General features: G+C 46.5%; 1 protein-coding gene across 2 annotated transcripts in view; it reads left to right on the forward strand.

Moving 5' to 3' along the window:
- The first annotated feature begins 1,513 nt into the window (after positions 1–1,513).
- Positions 1,514–20,654, forward strand: part of LOC126484479 (uncharacterized) — a 451,324-nt gene continuing 432,183 nt past the window's right edge. For both annotated transcript variants that reach the window (XM_050108007.1, XM_050108008.1), the window contains exon 1: positions 1,514–1,652. The gene's annotated coding sequence lies outside the window, so the exon portion shown is untranslated. The remainder of the gene's footprint in view (positions 1,653–20,654) is intronic.

Consider the following 20,654-nt stretch of genomic DNA (forward strand, 5'->3'; position numbering starts at 1 on the left):
GCGCTACAGTGTGGAACCGCGCGACCGCTACGGTCGCAGGTTCGAATCCTGCCTCGGGCATGGACGTGTGTGATGTCCTTAGGTTAGTTAGGTTTAAGTGGTTCTAAGTTGTAGGGGACTGATGACCTCAGAAGTTAAGTCCCATAGTGCTCAGAAGCATTTGAGCCATTTTTGATTAAGGGAAATCACGGAAAACTTTAATCTGAATAGCCGGTGGTGCAGTGTAGTTCAGCGCCCCGTCCGCGACCGTGTGTCGCTAGTAGCGGAATAGGCATAGGAGCGAGAGAGAGAGAGGGAGAGAGAGAGAGAGAGAGAGAGAGAGAGAGAGAGAGACCGCGCAGTACTGCTCTGCGCTGGACTGTCCCGCGATCAGGTCTAACCTAAACAAAATATTCTATTTTAGAATTCATTTTATGTAAGGGATACAGAGTCTCACTCTTACTGTTAGTAGTTACAAGTAAGTATTTTTTGTTATACTTCGTGCTACAGTTTTTTGTATCGCTTTTCAGAGTTTAGAAATCGGATCTTTAGTTTGCTGTTTTGTACGTATTAATTTTAACTGACCAAGTTTGAAAACTTATTAAAATAGAATTATGGTTATAAAGCTCTTTAATTCTTACAGTCACCATTGTTAAAGAGGACAATTAACATTTTACACGTTTTTCTTTTTCGAGGAAACGATTTTTTCTGGGTTTGGTACAATATTCCGTGAGACTGCTAACCTCAAGGAATTGGTCAAATTTTTACCGCCAAGGAATGAACCGTTCTTAGTTTTAGCAAGCTTTAAGAGAGAGAAAAAGCGCTCACATACATACGTGGAACCAAACATTAAGAGGACTTTGGCCGCGTGCTTGTGCAAAAGAGGATATTTCTCTCGTGGAAGACAGCTGTAAAAGTCATCCAAAGTTTTACACATAAGAAGGCGGTGCTTCAGGCGGATATGGCACTGTAGGTCAGTCAGCTCTAGTTGAAGCACTTGTGAGACGTCCTCTGCCCGAACGGAAAACGGGCGAACAAATATATCTATCGGCTGGCGGTCGGGCGGTCCGCACGGCCAGCTAAGCGCCACGGCTTGGCCACTGCAGCAACATACGAATTCGCCCGGGGCGCTGGCCGCCGGCGATCGCGGGCGCTAGCGCCCCAGGGGCACATTTTGGACGAGCCTGGGCTAGACTATTTCCTGAGACATATTTAGTAAAAATATGTGCGCAGAGAGTAGCTATCACTGTTTCTTGTGTACACAGAAAACCATAAACGTCTCTCTTGGTATCAATAATCCGTCGTCTGGCTGAATCCTCAGGGCAGGTGATATATTCGTTGGGAGCTGTAAGCCGAGTATTGAACTCTGAAATGGACCGGCGGTGTCGTGTGTTTACGTCGACGGTCGCGAGCTCCGCCGGGACGCGCCCGCAACAATGTGACATAACACTTTCGCCCGCGGCGCGCTGCCATTGGCCGTGACGTCACGGCGGAGGCCGAGCGCCGGCGGGCGGCGTGCGCGGAGCCTCAGTCGCTCTTCGGCGTCCGTGGAGTGCAGGCGAAGTCCGCGGCGTGCGGCTCGCGCCAGTGTGTGTGTGTTGTGTACGACTCGCGTCCTGGCGGAGGACCGCGCCGCAGGAGCAACGCGTCTCTTCGCTTGTCCCCGCCGCTAGGTACGTACCAACAGCCCCGCGCAGTTTGCGCCGTGCTCTTGGCTGGTGCTGCGTTGTTCAATTGTTGAGACGGTGCTGCGACCACGGAGTGTCTTGAGACGTCTGCTCAGCCTTCATGTAGCGTTAGAGGATTCCTGTCCGTGGTCTGCGAGTCGAGACGTCTCCACATCATCTCCTCCTTGTTGAGCCACCACTACCACAGGGAAGAACGATACGTTGCAGAAATAGTGTTAATAAAAGACATCAAAATGCACGTTATGTTACACCGAAACAAGTATTGTTTAGGGTGACCAGACGTCCGGATTAATCCGGACATGTCCTCCTTTTTAGCTCTTTGTTCGGGGTCCGGGCGGATTTTTACAGTATCCGGCTTTTTCGCAAAGTTGAGCGTAATACAGTTAAATTCACTATTCGTCCCCTTCTATTACTCTTTTCTTACTTTAACTTCTGGCACAGCCTTCGTGATAAACACGCACTAGGCGGTGTTAGTATGTGGCACCAAGATCGTCGATGTCATCGTTGATCGACCTATAAGCGAATGCAAATATCGATTATTTAAAATTTTCGTTTCGTATCTTTGCTTTGTATTGGCTTGGCTTCCTGTAGTGCACGTATGATTTGTGAGTGTAATTTTTAACAGAGTGACTTACGTAAAATATTTGGCTATGCATAAATTAAAGTGTACATTTTCTGATGCCCTTTCCCGCAAATATCCGGCTTTCACGAAAGGGGGGAAATGAATTTGAAGTGGAATGTAAGATTTGTGGAGCTGGAACGAACGTCTCATTGGCCAATAAAGGTAAGAAACAACTCACCAGATTAACTGTCATGGTTTTATTTCATTGTTTCATAGTCATTCAGTTTATTTGTATTCGGAAGGTTAAAGTACAGTTTACATGTCGTCAGCTGCTTCTTGAATTGTAGATGTTGGTAGCGGTGCGTCGAATGAAGGGAGGTGAATGGTTTACGTTTTTGTCTTTGTAAATAATTCCGTGTTGTTGACATAACAAAACAATTGACGCTACACTGTCACCACAATCAATGTTTTTAATTTTTTTTTTTATATTTCACAGTTAACCACCACCTGACCATACGTAACAATTAACTACTAGTTTTACCGGGAATCCCCGGCAGTCACGTGATTTGTCCAAAGCTGACGGATAGCATCCTCATCTGCAGTTGACCCGTTTGATGTGTCCTCTTTTTTTCTTCCTTTGTCCTCCTCTTTGAAGCTGTTTGTCCTCCTTTTTAGACAATTGCATCTGGTCACCCTAGTAATGTTGCACTCTCGAACATTACGTATTTCAACGAGGACGTACTTCAACTGTTAAGATGTGTGCGTTCGGTTATGCCTAAACACTTTCCAGGATTTTCCTGGAGTTGAGAGTAGTTTCGTGTACAATAAAGAAGTCTGTAATGTCAAGTAAAAGGTGTCACCCTATGGAGATGCTTTGTTCCATATACACTGATGTATACCGAAAATGTTGGTTTTTTTTTTCATTAGCGCAAAGCATACGTACCTGTCTGAGGCGTAGAGGTAAATTCAGATATCAAACTACTAATTTGACGAGTTTTTAAAGTACCCGTTATGTGTTTTTGCGACCAGAAATATCGATGTTCATACATCACGATGGGTGTTAAATTGCCATCTGTCAAAATGTTTAGCTGCGTCAAATCATTTGAATAAGTGAGACTTTGAATACATAGAAGTTATTTTATTATTACATATTTTGACGTCCTGTAATGATATTATGAATTACACGCTTCGTGCCAGTTGCGCTGACAATGGACAATGCAGGTTTATGATAATAGTGGCCGCTGCCTCCGGATTGCGATAGGCCCTCACCTGAATACCGTCTCCATTGTATTAAAAAAATTGTGTTTATGGTAAATCATTAAATACGATATGTGCATAAGCAGTGTTCATGAAGAGCTCTTGTGATAGTCACTAATTCCATTTATGATATGACACCATGCTTGACATCGTATTTTCTCCATACTACACCTGAGTCAGATTTTAAATGCCACTCTCTGAATTTTTAACCTGACATATTCCTGAGTATTTGGAAAATGTCGCCGACTAACGCGATAATAATAATAATGTCGTGTGACTGGGGCCTCCCGTAGGATAGACCGTTCGCCTGGTGCAAGTCTTTCGATTTGACGCCACTTCGGCGACTTGCGCGTCGATGGGGATGAAATGATGATGATTAGGACAACACAACACCCAGTCCCTGAGCGGAGAAAATCTCCGACCCAGCCGGGAATCGAACACGGGTCCTTAGGATAGATAGTCTGTCGCGCAGACCACTCAGCTACCAGGGCCATCCGCGTTCTGCTTTTCGGTGTGTTTGTCCCGGTACCTGGCTTCTCTTCCTGGACTCTGCGGGTGAACTGCCTTCTGCTCGTCGGGCATGTTGCACAAGCACCGGCTCCGAGGAGCGCCGCTATACGCTTCGGTTGCCGCCGAAATCGCCTTGAACTCCAGAGGAGGCGGTGATAAACCAGGCCACATGCTTTTGAGCTGTTTCGCCGAGCCCCGTCTTCCAACGTCCCAATGCTGCAGATTGCGCCAAGGAAAAATTCCTCACGGATCACATGCGACCTACAGTGCAAATAACGAAAAGCGAAATACGTGTTGTTAACGGAGAAGATTGTCTCAGTGCTATATTTCTGCAATCTGCAGAATTCTGGAATGCATTCCGCCACTTGCCGATTTTTACTGCAAAGAAGTGAGACGGGGAAAAATACACAAATATCGGCATATTTGCACATGGATAGTGTACCAATGTTAATTTTACTGTAATTCGACAAATTTGGCTATTTGAATGTATTTGCCCATATTGTGGCAGGAAGAGACTATTACATCTTCGTGCTTCGTGCCAGGGTATAAGGGACTCAATGCCGTTCATCGTAATGTACGTACATGCAGTAAATCTGTCTGATAAATCAGGGAAGTGACAGTGTGAATAAACACGCGCTGCTCTTGCTGCTCTTCAGGTGAGGATTTAGTGCGAGTGGTTTGCGGTTACCTTACCTCCTGCGGATGATGTTTTCTGTGTGTAGGTGTAAGATACGGATATATGGGTGAAAGTGATTGGTGTTGTTTCGCCAAGTATGTATTGTTGTGGAGTACGGTGGAAGTGTGAAATACAGACGGCCGTTTGTTTCGATTAACATCAAAGTCGCAGCAGAGTTCAGACAAATCAACAGCTCAACTCTCTGATTCCATATGATACTGTGGAGATATTTGTCACCTGAATTTGTCGTGCAAAGCGAAGTATATGTGTCGTGATGTATCATGAACTTGTGCGCCAATAACCGCGGATCAGGTTATTGATGCACATGCTCATGGTCATCACGACATATCTATTCCGCTTTCCACGTCAAATTCCGGTGACAAAATTTTCATGCACAAGAAGAATATATATTTAAGTAATCCTGGTTTAAAGGCCACCGCGTTTACATCGGTCACGAAGGCATCAGGGAAAACAGAGCAAGATTGTGAGTTACTATGCAACCACAGTCACGTTTTCATAAATAAGAAAGCGCATAAAGTATGCCTTGCATTAGCACGTGACAGAGTGATATGCGGTCCTGAGTCTTGGGAATTTTCCTTCAACTACAGTTCCCAGGAAATAAATAAACAGCTTTGTTTTGAGAAACGGAATAATTACCATGAATAAAAGATGTAACGTTGATCATTGTAGTGGTTTGTTTACGCACTTTCTTTCATTGTTTTTTTCTGAAAAACCCGGAGGCTACAATACGTTAGTAATTTCCACTCGTCATTTAAATTTTCCTGTACCGTACAAATTACTGTTGACTGCTTTTTAACCTATCCGATGAAATGGCTGCTGTACCAAATTTTGTGACAACGAGACGAACTTAGTTCATGTTTTAAAATGCTATACCAACTCTGAAGTACTACATAAAACGTGATGTAGGAGATTTTAGTTCTCCTTGTAGTCCTAGTTCAGTTATTGGCCAGCCACATTTTACAATTGTACCAGTTTATTCTGTTTGATTATTCGCAGTTCAACACTGTATTCTAAGACAAAGATTACTTTAGCAGCTAGTGGTTTCGTGTGCTCAAGGATGACTATGCGTCGATATGGGTAACACGGAGAGAGAGAACTTTATCTTTTAATCGCATTGTGTATATTTTAAAGATTTTAATCAGTTTCACCTAAGATTGTAAGTGCTTTAATCGTCTCTCTGTTGAATACACTAAACAAGCAAACGTTTCAGTAGCAATATCAAGATCAAAATTGTTCGCCGAGCAGGGAGTCGAACCCGGAACCTTGCGTTTCGCGAACAATTCTTTTGACGACTTTTTTTTGTTGATCTCATTTTGTTCTATATTGTTCGTTGAACACCCGTCTAGGTTCATCATTAATCTGTTCACTCAGTTTTTTGCTACAGAGAGTAGCTAACCCTCTGACCGAACACGCTGAGCTACCGTGCCGGCGTACTGAGCTATCCAGGTATGACTAACCAGCCGCCGCCATAGCCTCAGGTACATAAGTACCTCGCTGGTAGCCTACTTACCAGACTTCACAGACGCTCTCCCGCCTCCTTTGCCCTTCCAGCACAGCTAGAAAAGTAATTTGCAGGGAAGTGGCTAAGTGTTGCTTTTAGAATGAATCTTCTAATTCAATATTGCACTCTGCAGCGTAGCGTGCGCTGTTTGTGAAATGGTCCGGCATGGAGCTTTAAACTGTCGGAAAGCTTCAGAATTGCAGAGAGCAAGATTTATTCTAGAAATTTTCATATCATCTGTAGTTGACATTTACGTATCCTTGCTGCGGCTGCTGATGATGACGAAGGGTTTGGAGAGACTAAACATTTGTGGTCATCAGTTTCAGTTTCTTATTCAACCCCCCCCCCCCCCCCCCCCCTTCACCCGGTCTCTGTGTACGCCACCTGACTGCGTCTGGAGTGAGCGAGAACGTTTTCTAAATGTTTGCGTAGCGTGTATTCGAGGCAGAACGTAGCTATCAGTCTAGTATTTGCCTAGTGGTATGTGGGAAACCCTCTAAACACCACATGTAGGCTGGCCAGCTTGCTAGCCCTCCTCGTTAATGCACGAAACGGATCCGATCCGGATCAAGCTCGCCTCCTCGTGTCCGAAAACCGCGCGTTAACGCGCTAGTCTATATTAAAAATAACTAAACTCCTCCCTTAAAGGCCATGAAGGCCCAACGGTACTGACCGGCCGCCGTGTCTTCCTCAGCCCACAGGCGTCACCTCATGCGGATATGGAGGGGCATGTGGTCAGCACACCGCTCTCCCGGCCGTGTCAGTTTACGAGACCGGAGTTTGTTTAATTGGCTGGTTAGATATCCCTGATGTCTTGTTGCTATGAACTGCTGCTGGTATCATGACCATGATTTTTCTATTACTGAATTAATTTATTTGTTTATTGATGGCTAGATTACGCCCTTAAGACCCTGTCTTAGATCTGACCAGGTCGGTGTATGGTCCGTACACAGCATAAACTTTTATCTACAGATCCAATACGCGTTCAAAAGTGTACCGGCACACAGCTGAAATCTCAGTCGAAGCTTGCTAGGTGTGTGTGTAGAAGGTACACTACGGGCCATTAAAATTGCTACACCAAGAAGAAATTCAGATGATAAACGGGTATTCATTGGACAAATACACTCCTGGAAATGGAAAAAAGAACACATTGACATCGGTGTGTCAGACCCACCATACTTGCTCCGGACACTGCGAGAGGGCTGTACAAGCAATGATCACACGCACGGCACAGCGGACACACCAGGAACCGCGGTGTTGGCCGTCGAATGGCGCTAGCTGCGCAGCATTTGTGCACCGCCGCCGTCAGTGTCAGCCAGTTTGCCGTGGCATACGGAGCTCCACCGCAGTCTTTAACACTGGTAGCATGCCGCGACAGCGTGGACGTGAACCGTATGTGCAGTTGACGGACTTTGAGTGAGGGCGTGTAGTGGGCATGCGGGAGGCCGGGTGGACGTACCGCCGAATTGCTCAACACGTGGGGCGTGAGGTCTCCACAGTACATCGATGTTGTCGCCAGTGGTCGGCGGAAGGTGCACGTGCCCGTCGACCTGGGACCGGACCGCAGCGACGCACGGATGCACGCCAAGACCGTAGGATCCTACACAGTGCCGTAGGGGACCGCACCGCCACTTCCCAGCAAATTAGGGACACTGTTGCTCCTGGGGTATCGGCGAGGACCATTCGCAACCGTCTCCATGAAGCTGGGCTACGGTCCCGCACACCGTTAGGCCGTCTTCCGCTCACGCCCCAACATCGTGCAGCCCGCCTCCAGTGGTGTCGCGACAGGCGTGAATGGAGGGACGAATGGAGACGTGTCGTCTTCAGCGATGAGAGTCGCTTCTGCCTTGGTGCCAATGATGGTCGTATGCGTGTTTGGCGCCGTGCAGGTGAGCGCCACAATCAGGACTGCATACGACCGAGGCACACAGGGCCAACACCCGGCATCATGGTGTGGGGAGCGATCTCTTACACTGGCCGTGCACCACTGGTGATCGTCGAGGGGACACTGAATAGTGCACGGTACATCCAAACCGTCATCGAACCCATCGTTCTACCATTCCTAGACCGGCAAGGGAACTTGCTGTTCCAACAGGACAATGCACGTCCGCATGTATCCCGTGCCACCCAACGTGCTCTAGAAGGTGTAAGTCAACTACCCTGGCCAGCAAGATCTCCGGATCTGTCCCCCATTGAGCATGTTTGGGACTGGATGAAGCGTCGTCTCACGCGGTCTGCACGTCCAGCACGAACGCTGGTCCAACTGAGGCGCCAGGTGGAAATGGCATGGCAAGCCGTTCCACAGGACTACATCCAGCATCTCTACGATCGTCTCCATGGGAGAATAGCAGCCTGCATTGCTGCGAAAGGTGGATATACACTGTACTAATGCCGACATTGTGCATGCTCTGTTGCCTGTGTCTATGTGCCTGTGGTTCTGTCAGTGTGATCATGTGTTGTATCTGACCCCAGGAATGTGTCAATAAAGTTTCCCCTTCCTGGGACAATGAATTCACGGTGTTCTTATTTCAATTTCCAGGAGTGTATATTATACTAGAACTGACATGTGATTACATTTTCACGCAATTTGGGTGCATAGATCCTGAGAAATCAGTACCCAGAACAACCACCTCTTCCCGTAATAACGGCCTTGATACGCCTGGGCATTGAGTCGAACAGAGCCTGGATGGCGTGTACATGTACAGCCGCCCATGCAGCTTCAACACGATACCACAGTTCATCAAGAGTAGTGACTGGCGTATTGTGACGAGCCAGTTGATAGACAACCATTGGCCAGACGTTTTCAGTTAGTGAGAGATCTGGAGAATGTGCTGGTCAGGGTAGCAGTCGAACATTTTCTATATCCAGAAAGGCCCATACAGGACCTGCAACATGCGGTCGTGCATTATCCTGCTGAAATGTAGGGTTTCGCAGGGATCGAATGAAGGGTAGAGCCACGGGTCGTAACACATCTGAAATGTAACGTCCACTGTTCAAAGAACCGTCAATGCGAACAAGAGGTGACCGAGACGTGTAACCAATGGCACGCCATACCATCACGCCGGGTGATACGCCAGTATGGCGATGACGAATACACGCTTCCAGTGTGCGTTCACCTTGATGTTGCCAAACACGGATGCGACCATCAGGATGCTGTAAAGGGAACCTGGAGTCATCCGAAAAATGACATTTTGCCATTCGTGCACCGAGGTTCGTCGTTGAGTACACCATCGCAGGCGCTCGTGTCTGTGATGCAGCGTCAAGGGTAACCGCAGCCACGGTCTCCGAGCTGATAGCCCATGCTGCTGCAAACGTCGTCGAACTGTGTGTGCAGATGGTTGTTGTCTTGCAAATGTCCCCATCTGTTGACTCGGGGATCGAGACGTGGCTGCACGATCCGTTACAGTCATGCGGATAAGATGCCTGTCATCTCGACTGCCAGTGATACGAGGCCGTTGGGATCCAGCACGGCGTTCCGTATTACCCTCCTGAACCCACCGATTCCATATTCTGCTAACAGTCATTGGATATCGACCAACGCGAGCAGCCTTGTCGCGACCCGATAAACCGCGATCGCGATAGGCTACAATGCGACCTTTATCAAAGTCGGAAAAGTGATGGTACGCATTTCTCGTCCTTACACGAGGCATCACAACAACGTTTCACCAGGCAACGCCGGTCAAGTGCTGTTTGTGTATGAGAAATCGGTTGTAAACTTACCTCATGTCAGCAGGTTGTAGGTGTCGCCACCGGCGCCAACCTTGTGTGAAAGCTAATCATTTGCATATCACAGCATCTTCTTCCTCTCCCTTAAATTTCGCGTCTGTAGCACGTCATCTTCGTGGTGTGGCAATTTTAATGACCAGTAGTGTATATGCTCCATCCGTGTTCGGTCCAATGCGGCCTTCCTCCGCATTACGCGGTAGGCCGTGCTGCTGGCAGTGTTCCGCGGTGGCAGCAGTGCCACAGAGCTGCAACCTGCGGCAGTGGAGCTGCGCGCTGCAGCAGACAGGGCAGCACACGGGCGAGGCGAGGCGGTGGTGGCGGCAACAATGGCCTTCCGGCGGAGGAGGCGCGCGTGTGACGGTCACGCTACGCTCACGCGCCGCCGCCGCCGCCGCCGCCCTGGCGAACACCCGGGCCCGTTCCCGTTCCCTCTCCGCTCTCTATACGGCCCCTACGAAACCACGTTACCTCTCACTGCTGCCTTTCCACTTGGTTGGCAGGGCGACAGATGTGGTCCTTTTGGTCAGAATACGCGCCAAAGGACCGGCTTCAGTCCCGACTCTGTACAGATCGGAGGGGCAAATGGTGACGATATGGGACTCGTATTCGGAAGGAGTGGAGTTACAATGTCCGTGCGGCCATACTGATGCACACAGCGGGAGATGAGGCTGAGGGGGTAGATGTCCCCTTTAGTGCGATCGTGTGAGACCCAACTCGCTTTATTTGTTCATGAGACCCAGAAAATATTAGGTACAGGCTCCCAGGTAGATGCCATTTTCCTTGACTTCCGGAAGGCGTTCGATACAGTTCCGCACTGTCGCCTGATAAACAAAGTAAGAGCCTACGGAATATCAGACCAGCTGTCTTGCTGGATTGAAGAGTTTTTAACAATCAGAACACAGCATGTTGTTATCAATGGAGAGACGTCTACAGACGTTAAAGTAACCTCTGGCGTGCCACAGGGAGTGATATGGGACTATTGCTTTTCACAATATATATAAATGACCTAGTAGGTAGTGTCGGAAGTTCCATGCGGCTTTTCGCGGCTGATGCTGTAGTATACAGAGAAGTTGCAGCATTAGAAAATTGTAGCGAAATGCAGGAAGATCTGCAGCGGATAGGCACTTGGTGCAGGGAGTGGCAACTGACCATTAACATAGACAAACGTAATGTATTGCGACTACATAGAAAGAAAGACCCTTTATTGTATGATTATATGATAGTGGAACAGACACTGGTAGCAGTTACTTCTGTAAAATATCTGGGAGTATGCGTAGGGAACGATTTGAAGTGGAATGATCATATAAAATTAGTAAGGCGGGTGCCAGGTTGAGATTCATTGGGAGAGTCCTTAGAAAATGTAGTCCATCAACAAAGGAGGTGGCTTACAAAACACTCGTTCGACCTATACTTGAGTATTGCTCATCAGTGTGGGATCCGTACCAGATCGGGTTGACGGAGGAGATAGAGAAGATCCAAAGAAGAGCGGGGCGTTTCGTCACAGGGTTATTTGGTAACCGTGATAGCGTTACGGAGATGTTTAGCAAACTCAAGTGGCAGACTCTGCAAGAGAGGCGCTCTGCATCGCAGTGTAGCTTGCTCGCCAGGTTTCGAGAGGGTGCGTTTCTGGATGAGGTATCGAATATATTGCTTCCCCGTACTTATACCTCCCGAGGAGATCACGAATGTAAAATTAGAAAGATTCGAGCGCGCACGGAGGCTTTGCGGCAGTCGTTCTTCCCGCGAACCATACGCGACTGGAACAGAAAAGGGAGGTAATGACAGTGGCACGTTAAGTGCCCTCCGCCACACCCCGTTGGGTGACTTGCGGAGTATAAATGTAGATGTGTAACTGTCCTCTTTCCCACCCCCCTCCTCCATAGACAAGCGAAGATGATCTTCACAAACCGAACTTACATCCTGCCCTGCTCAGTACGAGTATGAGGAAAGGAAAAACATGTAGTGGATATGCACAAGTGGACTAGTAGAAAGTGTACGCAGCACCGTTTGTCATGAATCCTAAAACTATGTCGCCATTCGGAGCCACAATATGAGTCTCGCTGCGTCAGCCACCACACTCACCGCCCCGCAACCCTCGGCTCCGTAGTTCAGAGCCTAGCTGCGCTAGATTTGTTGTTCACCAATATGGCTACGAAACAAGACCTCATCAGCGTTTCTCTTCCTCTCCTACTATAACTTGACCACAGTTCTTCCTCTCGTGATGTGGACGAGATAATTTTTAATCTTCTAGCTTCCTCCTGAAGTGGATGGCATTGAATAAAAATTGAAGGAAATGATCGGCCAAATGATATATGCGCAGCATAGCTTTGTAAGGGGAAGAGACATGAACATTAGTAAAAGACAAGGAAAAGAAGTTGGGGGTATTGGGTATGGAGGGAGCTACAGCTGGGAAAGCAGGGTGAGGAACAAGAACATGTACGGGAGAATTGAGAGAACGGAAAATGAAGTGAAGGATGGTAAAATGAAGAAAAATTTACGCCACATATTGAGAAGACAGTTTTTATTCCAACAAGGAGTAAAATGGTGTGCGAGAGGAAGGAGAAAGTTGGATACATATTACATAAAAGATTTGAGATGCCGCAGTCGTATATCGCATTTATATTACACTCTGACCTTAACGAAATAGTTTCGACTCATGCTTAACACTATTAAGTTGAACGATACACTTTGTTTGAACTGTATTTTGTTGTTTTGAAAATGGCGTAAGGGTGAATGAAACAAAATAATTATTGTGTTCAAGACGAGAGTTTTAAAAGTGAAGAAGAACTAACAGATGGTGTTAGGCAGGAATGTGATGGCAATGGTAATGCCGTGTGGCGAGGACCTCCCGTCGGGTACACCGTTCGCCTGGTGCAAGTCATTATAGTTGACGCCTGTCGATGGGGATGAAATGATGATCATTAGGACAACACAACACCTAGTCCCTGAGCGGAGAAAATCTCCGACCCAGCCGGGAATCGAACCCGGACCATTAGGTATGACATTCCGTCGCGCTGACCACTCAGTTACAGGGGCTGACTGGAATGTGATAACTATGCGTGACTGAAGGGGAGATGCAAGACAGCGAGAGGTGACGAAGAACCTGGTCTGAAATCGGCAGCAAGGCAAAAAAACTGCTCATAACCTCCTGAAAACCTCCGACGTCATATTCATTGGGCGTCTACGTGAAGTACAAGGGAAGTAGGCTTAGAGCTTCTCTTCCTAGCAAATCCTGAAGTTGTCCTCAAGTATGAGGCTGATTAAAGCTCCACAGTGGTTTTCCAGGCTTGGTCGTGTTGCAGGTGGTACGCCTTTGCCTTCGACTGACCTTTGAATGGACTAGTCTAGTCCCTTATATGGAAACGTTCAGTTTAACGTGGACTCCCAACCACAGAGCAGCTTGGCATTTTTCACAAATTCAGTCCAGTGCCAGATGTGAGAGGAGAGATTGTAAGCTTATCTGTCGGTCGCTGACATAGAAGACTGCAAACCTTCTTTCCTTCCCTCTGGGCAAGCTGTGCAGTGACTTGAGTACATGTAAAGCTTACTGGGACAGGGTAAATGAAGTCGATAATTTGATCGTAATATTGGCATTTTAATTTGATATTCCACACAACTGACAAAATTTACAAAAAAAAAAAAAAATGTGAATCTCTTTGTCCACCCACACACTCCTGAGAATGGCACATCAACATTTTGCAATTACGCGCCCCTATTACCGGCAGCTGCGTTGATTAATACTCGGCACCTCGCAAGGTTAAGTTCTAGATCGAGAATATTAGGTAAGCTGTTGGAAGTGGTTAGGCGGTGGTGAGAATCTCGCTTCTGAGCACACAAAGAGCTCTAACCGCAGAACTCTGCACGGAACACGCGTTGATGCAATGCTGCGATACAGACCGTATATCTCCCTTCGAAGACGATTGCCAAGACGCCGTCTCCAAGTCCGTACCGCTCGATGGCTGAAGGCGAAGTCCTTCCACAAGTTTCTCGTCTCCCACGCGTACGAAAACGCGGCGGAAGAATACTCAGTTTCGGCCAATGTCGAACGCTATATCATCGCCGAAATCCCTCCACTGAGATCTGTCCAATGATCGAGTAGGTCATAACGCCCCTAGGCAAAAGAAATTCCCGTCTTCGCCAAGTGTTGCCCAGCACAGGTGGCTCCGGATGCCGGGCTATCCGCAAAAGCGCCGTATTGTCCCGCGTTTCCGGTGACCGCCACCTGCCGCCCACGGCGGCCCGGCGAGCTACGGCCATCTGCAGACTTTATATTCCACAATTTTCAACTGCCGACGCTTTTCACCAACGCTTTAAGTTAGTGTCTCAATCATGCAGACATGCAGGGAGTACTGCTCGAGAGTGCCTCATATTTATCATAATTCAATAGTCATGATCTGATGCCCTTGCCAGTGCCTTTATTATTAATATTAATGTTGGTAAGCTAACGTGTAAGTGCCCATGTCCTGGCACCTTACAAGATAACTGACAGTGAGTGGATCGGCCTGTGAACCTATGGACTCGTAGCCCATTGAGCCATTCGGTCAGTGTTTTTCAACAAATGCCAGAACAGCCAGAGACTGTTTGAAAGAAATGCTACAACCCAATTTGGACCGTGGCAGTAGAGTGAGGAATGACGTACGTACCCACTGTGCTGAGTTATAGATACAGATATTTATTCAGTCGTGTCATGAGTACGGCACTGACCATGTTACGAACAGAAAGAGTATTTTTAGATGTCCTGAGGACGCGCTCTGGCCGGCGGAACAGAGCCCACTTCGGCTGAGACCCCTCCTCGGCCGTTCCAGTCTGCTGGCGACGCGTGCTCCAGAGCTGCCCCCTGCCGCGCACCTGGGCTGCCCACCTGCTTCGTCCTGTGCCCTTGATGGCACGCGTCCAGCAGCCTGCCGTAGCGTCGCCGTTGTCGCACTCCCTTCCAGCCTACCCGTTACTGTCACTAAGTACTCCCCTCACATACAACTGTCCATCCGCTTTCTGTGCCCTGGGGTCAAGGAAGCGAACGAAGGTAGCGATTAGCGACCCGTAGATGTCGTTAGAGACGGAGGGCCGACTAAGTTCGGGAAGCACAGGAAAAGAAAACGGTTGTCGCGTTTCTTCAATTGTATGGTTCAGCCACACGTCACGCAAACGGTATCGCTGGCAGTTTCGCTTTCACTCATCACCAAATCGGTTAATGAAAAACGGCAGTAAAAACAAGGGAACTAAATTACAAACCATTTTAATCCCTTAATACCTGAACAAAGTTCTTCATGGAAGCAAAAAATCAAGAAGTACCCGAAACACTCAGGACATGGCAGCACACGTCAGAAGCGTTGGTGGCTTCGTGTAGAACCCGCACTGGCGCTCGAAAACAGTCAACCTTACAGTTATTAGAGTCGCACTGGTGTGATGTAAATTCGTGACGCCTGGTCTTGAGAGGTCAACTTCTGTAGACAACTACACGCAGTTGAATACGTTACGTAAAATGCGATAAATTACAACAGGGTGATTGCGTTTTCCTAGTGCAGTACACCTATTGGCTGTAAGATTGTGACACTCTTGAAGGGACCGCCACGGCAAAAACCTGAAATGATTTAGAGAGAATTAAATCGGGTCGGCCGAACAGAGAACAGTCCAGGACTATAACCAGGGCAACGTAGATCAGTGTGGCAGGTCTAAATACGACACTTCAGCCTTTTACGTAAACGTGTTACACTTGTGTTCATTTACAGGCAATCGAATTACTGCTACTTTCTTCATTTCAAATCGTTAACTTGGTCTTTTAAAAAAAATCTACCGGCTATCACCCTTCTCGTAGAGGCTTACTTGTGTTGGAAACATAATTATAGATAACGTCGATCAATTACTTAAGAGCTTTTTTTAATTTCCATTAACCCCCTTTCGAGCTTTTTCAGGCTTATCTTCAGGGGAAGCATGCGGAAGTGACGAATTTCTTCATTTTATTTTCAACATCATTTACCATGTGGTTAAAATACAAAGCTATACATTAGTGTTTTCTGTCTTCTTGTCTCAGAGGAACATCCTGCAGCACACGGCATCGCGTTACAGAAACACGTCACTTGTATGACCTTCATTTGAAGATGAATCTGGAAAGGCTCGAAAACCAATTACTGGCAATACATTTCATACGTGATATGTGGCAGATATCCTAATTTACATATCAAGTAACATACAGCTGCGGTAGTCTACAATATCTACGGTGCACAACGTTAATCTGTAACTTGTGTTCGTTTGCTTGTCCGTCGACGGGAAAGTTCCAAAGATGATTTAATGCAACCCTCTGTCGTTGACTTCGATAATTCGAGTCACTACTGAATTCGTACGAGTATATAGATAGATTAGTGAGCTGAACTTGTTAACCAGTCTAGAACTCGTTTTGATATCTTTCATTGAATGAGACTGTGTATCTGAACGTGCCAGGTCCTTGTAACCGCTCTTTATCGCCAACCTATATAACTATCTTAGCCTGATGACACCCGTTGCCTGTCACACGTGCTACCTCCCCTTTGATCGGCATTTCGAATGAAATTTCTGTCTCAATGACATAAAATTTAGCTAACACTAATGATCATAAAAACTGATGTGGATCTTTCCTCACATTAAAGCATATCCGTATATTAAGTAAGCGAGATATTTCTTGGTATTGCAGTGGAAACTGGATATTATTAAACTTCATTTGTTGATACTATCTCCAAATACATAAAGACTGATTCAGAGCGTTTTTAATCTCTTGTTTTGTATTTGGAAGGGTTTCATACTTCCGCGCCTATGTATCAGTATAGTGTGCAACTGAACTTCGCAGAGAATATTATCGCTTACACGTTTCATTTTTACGCTCCTGTGAAACATAGCTACATAAGAACGCGCTCACTCAACATCGCTGTGATGGCAAGAGACCACTCTTCGTGGCACCCATAACTCACCTACAAAGTGAGGCAGCAGGCTCAGTTGGATTGGGGTCAAGTGATCGGGAAAGAGGGGGGGGGGGGGGAGGCAGAGGACAACACAACACAAGCATCCTCTTGACCGTAAAATCTTCTTCAAACCATTGTGACGTAATTTGAGACTGAATCGGCGATTCGTTGTGGATTGATGAAACCACACATCACTTATACGTTGTCGTTAGTCATGCACCCGTATTAATCTCCGTGTCCATGTACTGTGGTATCAGCGGAGGCACATTCGTTGAGCGGTACCTTCTGTACAGCATAACGAAGAAGTGTTTCGAATGGAATGACAGCATAACTGTTGTGCATTATTGCCTAGGCGAGAGATTTGCTGCAAACTGGCCCGTCTAATCAGATATTACAATAAGCGAGAGTCGGCAGAGACCTCTTTCGTCTACACGGCATTTGTTTCTAGCACGTGATAAACACAAAATCATAATGACTGTGTGATCTCGGATACGGTGAATTACCTCTTCAACTCTCTCTCCCTCCCTCCCCCAACACAGCACTATCTCTCATTCAGTTGCTCTTCAATGAATTTGCAATGCATCATACCGATTTTCAGTTAAACATTTTCATAGTTGCTATCGAACACAAAAGAGGGAATAGTGTAACGTTATATAAACGTGTAGAGATGGTGCTCTGTAATGCAGTTAACAGTTTCGTGAAAGAAGGGCAAACAGGCAGTACTGCTAATGTCACGCTTCCTTGGTTGCTACTACCACGATATCAGCGCTAGTTGTAACTTAATGTCTTGGCTCGGGTTACATGAACGATATACTAAACTGAAAAGGCCGAATGTATTAATGAAGTACCTCCGTCTTCAGAATTTACCTAGCGTTCGCCGGCCGCTGTGGCCGAGCGGTTCTAGGCGCTTCAGTCCGGAACCGCGCTGCTGCTACGGTCGCAGGTTCGAAACCTTCCTCGGGCATGGCCGTGTGTGATGTCTTTCGGTAAGTTAGGTTTAAGTAGTGCTAAGTCTAGGGGACTCTTGACCTTAGATGTTAAGTCCTATAGTGCTTAGAGCCATTTATTTAGCGTTCGTAGTCGAAGGGGAATACGCCATTTATTCCTTGGTACTGATTTTCACGAATGTGCTGTCGTTACCCGTAGACAATCAAGCCTGAGCGGCCGGACGTGTATTGTGAAGGGATGCGCTGCAGTCATTGAGCAATGTAGAGGAAAAACGAGGGTTATTCAGAAAGTAAGGAACGATCGGTCGCGAAATGGAAACCATAGTGAAAATCTGATGCAGTTTTGCACAGGTATGTTGGGCAGTGTCTCTAGTATGCCTGTCGGTCGCGTTACATCGATATTTTTAGTTCTGGGCACACAGGGAGCGCATAAAGATACGTAGAACAATAGTGTCTCCCGGCATGTACGAGGGCCTGGTGAGAAATTTCGTATGAAGCTATGAAGCCAACATTACGTAACTGTCGTGCGTTTTCTTCTTCAAGACAAATGGTTCAAATGGCTCTGAGCACTATGCGACTTAACTTCTGAGATCATCAGTCCCCTAGAACTTAGAATTAATTAAACTTAACTAACCTAAGGACATCACACACATCCATGCCCGAGGCAGGATTCGAACCTGCGACCGTAGCGGTCGCTCGGTCCCAGACTGTAGCGCCTAGAACCGCACGGCCACTCCGGCCGGATTCTTCAAGACAATTCTCAGCCGCATTATGCAGGGGCAATGAAGATGCTCTTGCATCGTTTTCAATTGGAAATTTTTGATTACCCACAATACAGCCGGTAATTGTCTCCCACCGAGTTTCATCCCTGCTCACATGAAGCGCTGGCTATGAAGACAACGTTTTGGCACAGACAACGAGCTGTAGGCCAGCGTAGAGAATTGGTGGAACGCACTGGCGGCTGCCTTCTATGACGAGGATATTGCAAAGTTGGTACAACGCTACGACAAACGTCTAAGTCGGATCGGCGACTGTGGAGATAAGTAGCTGGAAGTTGTAGCTAGCTGTTTCAAATAAAACAGTTTTGATTTTCACTGTGGTTTCCATTTCGCGACATATCGTTCCTTACTTTCCGAATAGCCCTCGTATAAGGGGCAGTCAAACGAAACGACATTAGCGGAAAAAATTAAGTAAACTGTTTATTATTTCAAAAGTAACCGCCATAACTGTTAATTCATTTGTAGCGCTGTGAGACTTCATGGAAAAATGATAGCGGTTGCCAACGGAAACTTGATTGTAGCCAGGCGTGGACCTCCTCGTCCGAAGCAATGTCTTTCTTCAGGTTTCCAAAACTATAGAAACCACATGGGGAGAGATCGCAACAGTATAGAGGATATATAAGGGATGCATAGAGCTTAGTCAAAACAACCTCGTCAACATGATGGCGCCCACATATCTTCCATACAGTCCTTATCCCTCCCCAAGACGTTCCCATATTTTCCATATTTTTGGTGCCCTGAAGAAAGACATTTGTGGTCGTCCATATGCTTCGGACGAAGAGGTTCTCCCCATACGCAACCGCAAACATTTTTCCATGATGGCATTGACCGTCCTGTCACACAGCCGGATAAATGTATTAACAGTTATGGAAATTACTTTTGAAATGATGAACAGTTTACTTACTTTTTTCCATGTGTCTCGTTTTCATTTGTCTGCCCATTGTATGCTGCCTGATGGGACAACACAGCATTCAATCTTGACCGAATACGTGACTAAAAGCTACTTCTGCCGATGGCGAAACTTTCTGTCAGTGCACGAATTACTAAAGCTGATGTGGAACCTCTTTGCAATTGATATGTTTCCTGTTCCTGTAGCTTTTCATTTGCTTTCAGCAAATACAGGCTAAAGAAAACTTGATCGTGTAGAGAAGTGTTTTACATTCTCCATCTGTGACTTATGTCTCTAACCGATCAGGCGAATATCAACGACGTCGTGTTAGCAGGCCGCTACCACGGCTTGAAGGAACACGCTGTCATCGTTCACTGGATGTATGTTGACACGGGCGATTAAGTCTAGGCGGCCGAGCAAATAAACGCAACGCAGCTCAGTAGTTCTCATTCATCATCGTCTCTCACACTGAAACGTTTGCCCATACATTACCGAAATTCATCTCTATCAAAGCGAATATCGCCGTCTTTTGTTTAATAGATACTTCCTCTCGATTATGTTCATCTGTTTCTTCATCCAGCGAATACTGTAAGCTCAGAACGAGAGCCAGTTACAGAAAATTCGGTTTCAATTTCCGTTCGAACAATACTAAGTTGTTACCATAATTGATCGATACTTTAGACTTCAGGTTTTTCTAGAATGACATACTCTTTACATTTTCTTTCTTTCCTTCTTTTTTTTCCAAATAATTTGCCTCGCTGTGGTGATCAATGGGACTAAACACAAAATGGTGTGAATTCAGTACATCTTCGTTAATTTCGTTAAGAGTTCTCACTGCCTGTATTCGGAGTAATATTATGACCATACTCAATGTGTACATGCGGGTTAAATATAAAGAAATTAGGACATAAGATTAGCAAGCTCGCAACGCGGTGATACCTACCATCAAAAAGAAAAATAAGTCTTTCTCTAACGCTGTTTCGTCTGTACCTAGTGGAGAAATTCTCAACAAGCAGCTTATTTCACTTTCAGTTGCTGATTCTCCAACAGACTTGAATTAGATTGAGCATTACCAAGTTCCCTGACGCGGTACTCCCAAACAGACTGGGTGTATCACTTTCCACGGAAACCCGGACGATTACTCCGTCATTAAAATCGAACTATTAACTGAAACAGTCTCTCAACTG

This window comes from Schistocerca serialis, chromosome 6 (genome assembly GCF_023864345.2).
Source record: "Schistocerca serialis cubense isolate TAMUIC-IGC-003099 chromosome 6, iqSchSeri2.2, whole genome shotgun sequence".
Lineage (NCBI taxonomy): Eukaryota > Metazoa > Arthropoda > Insecta > Orthoptera > Acrididae > Schistocerca > Schistocerca serialis.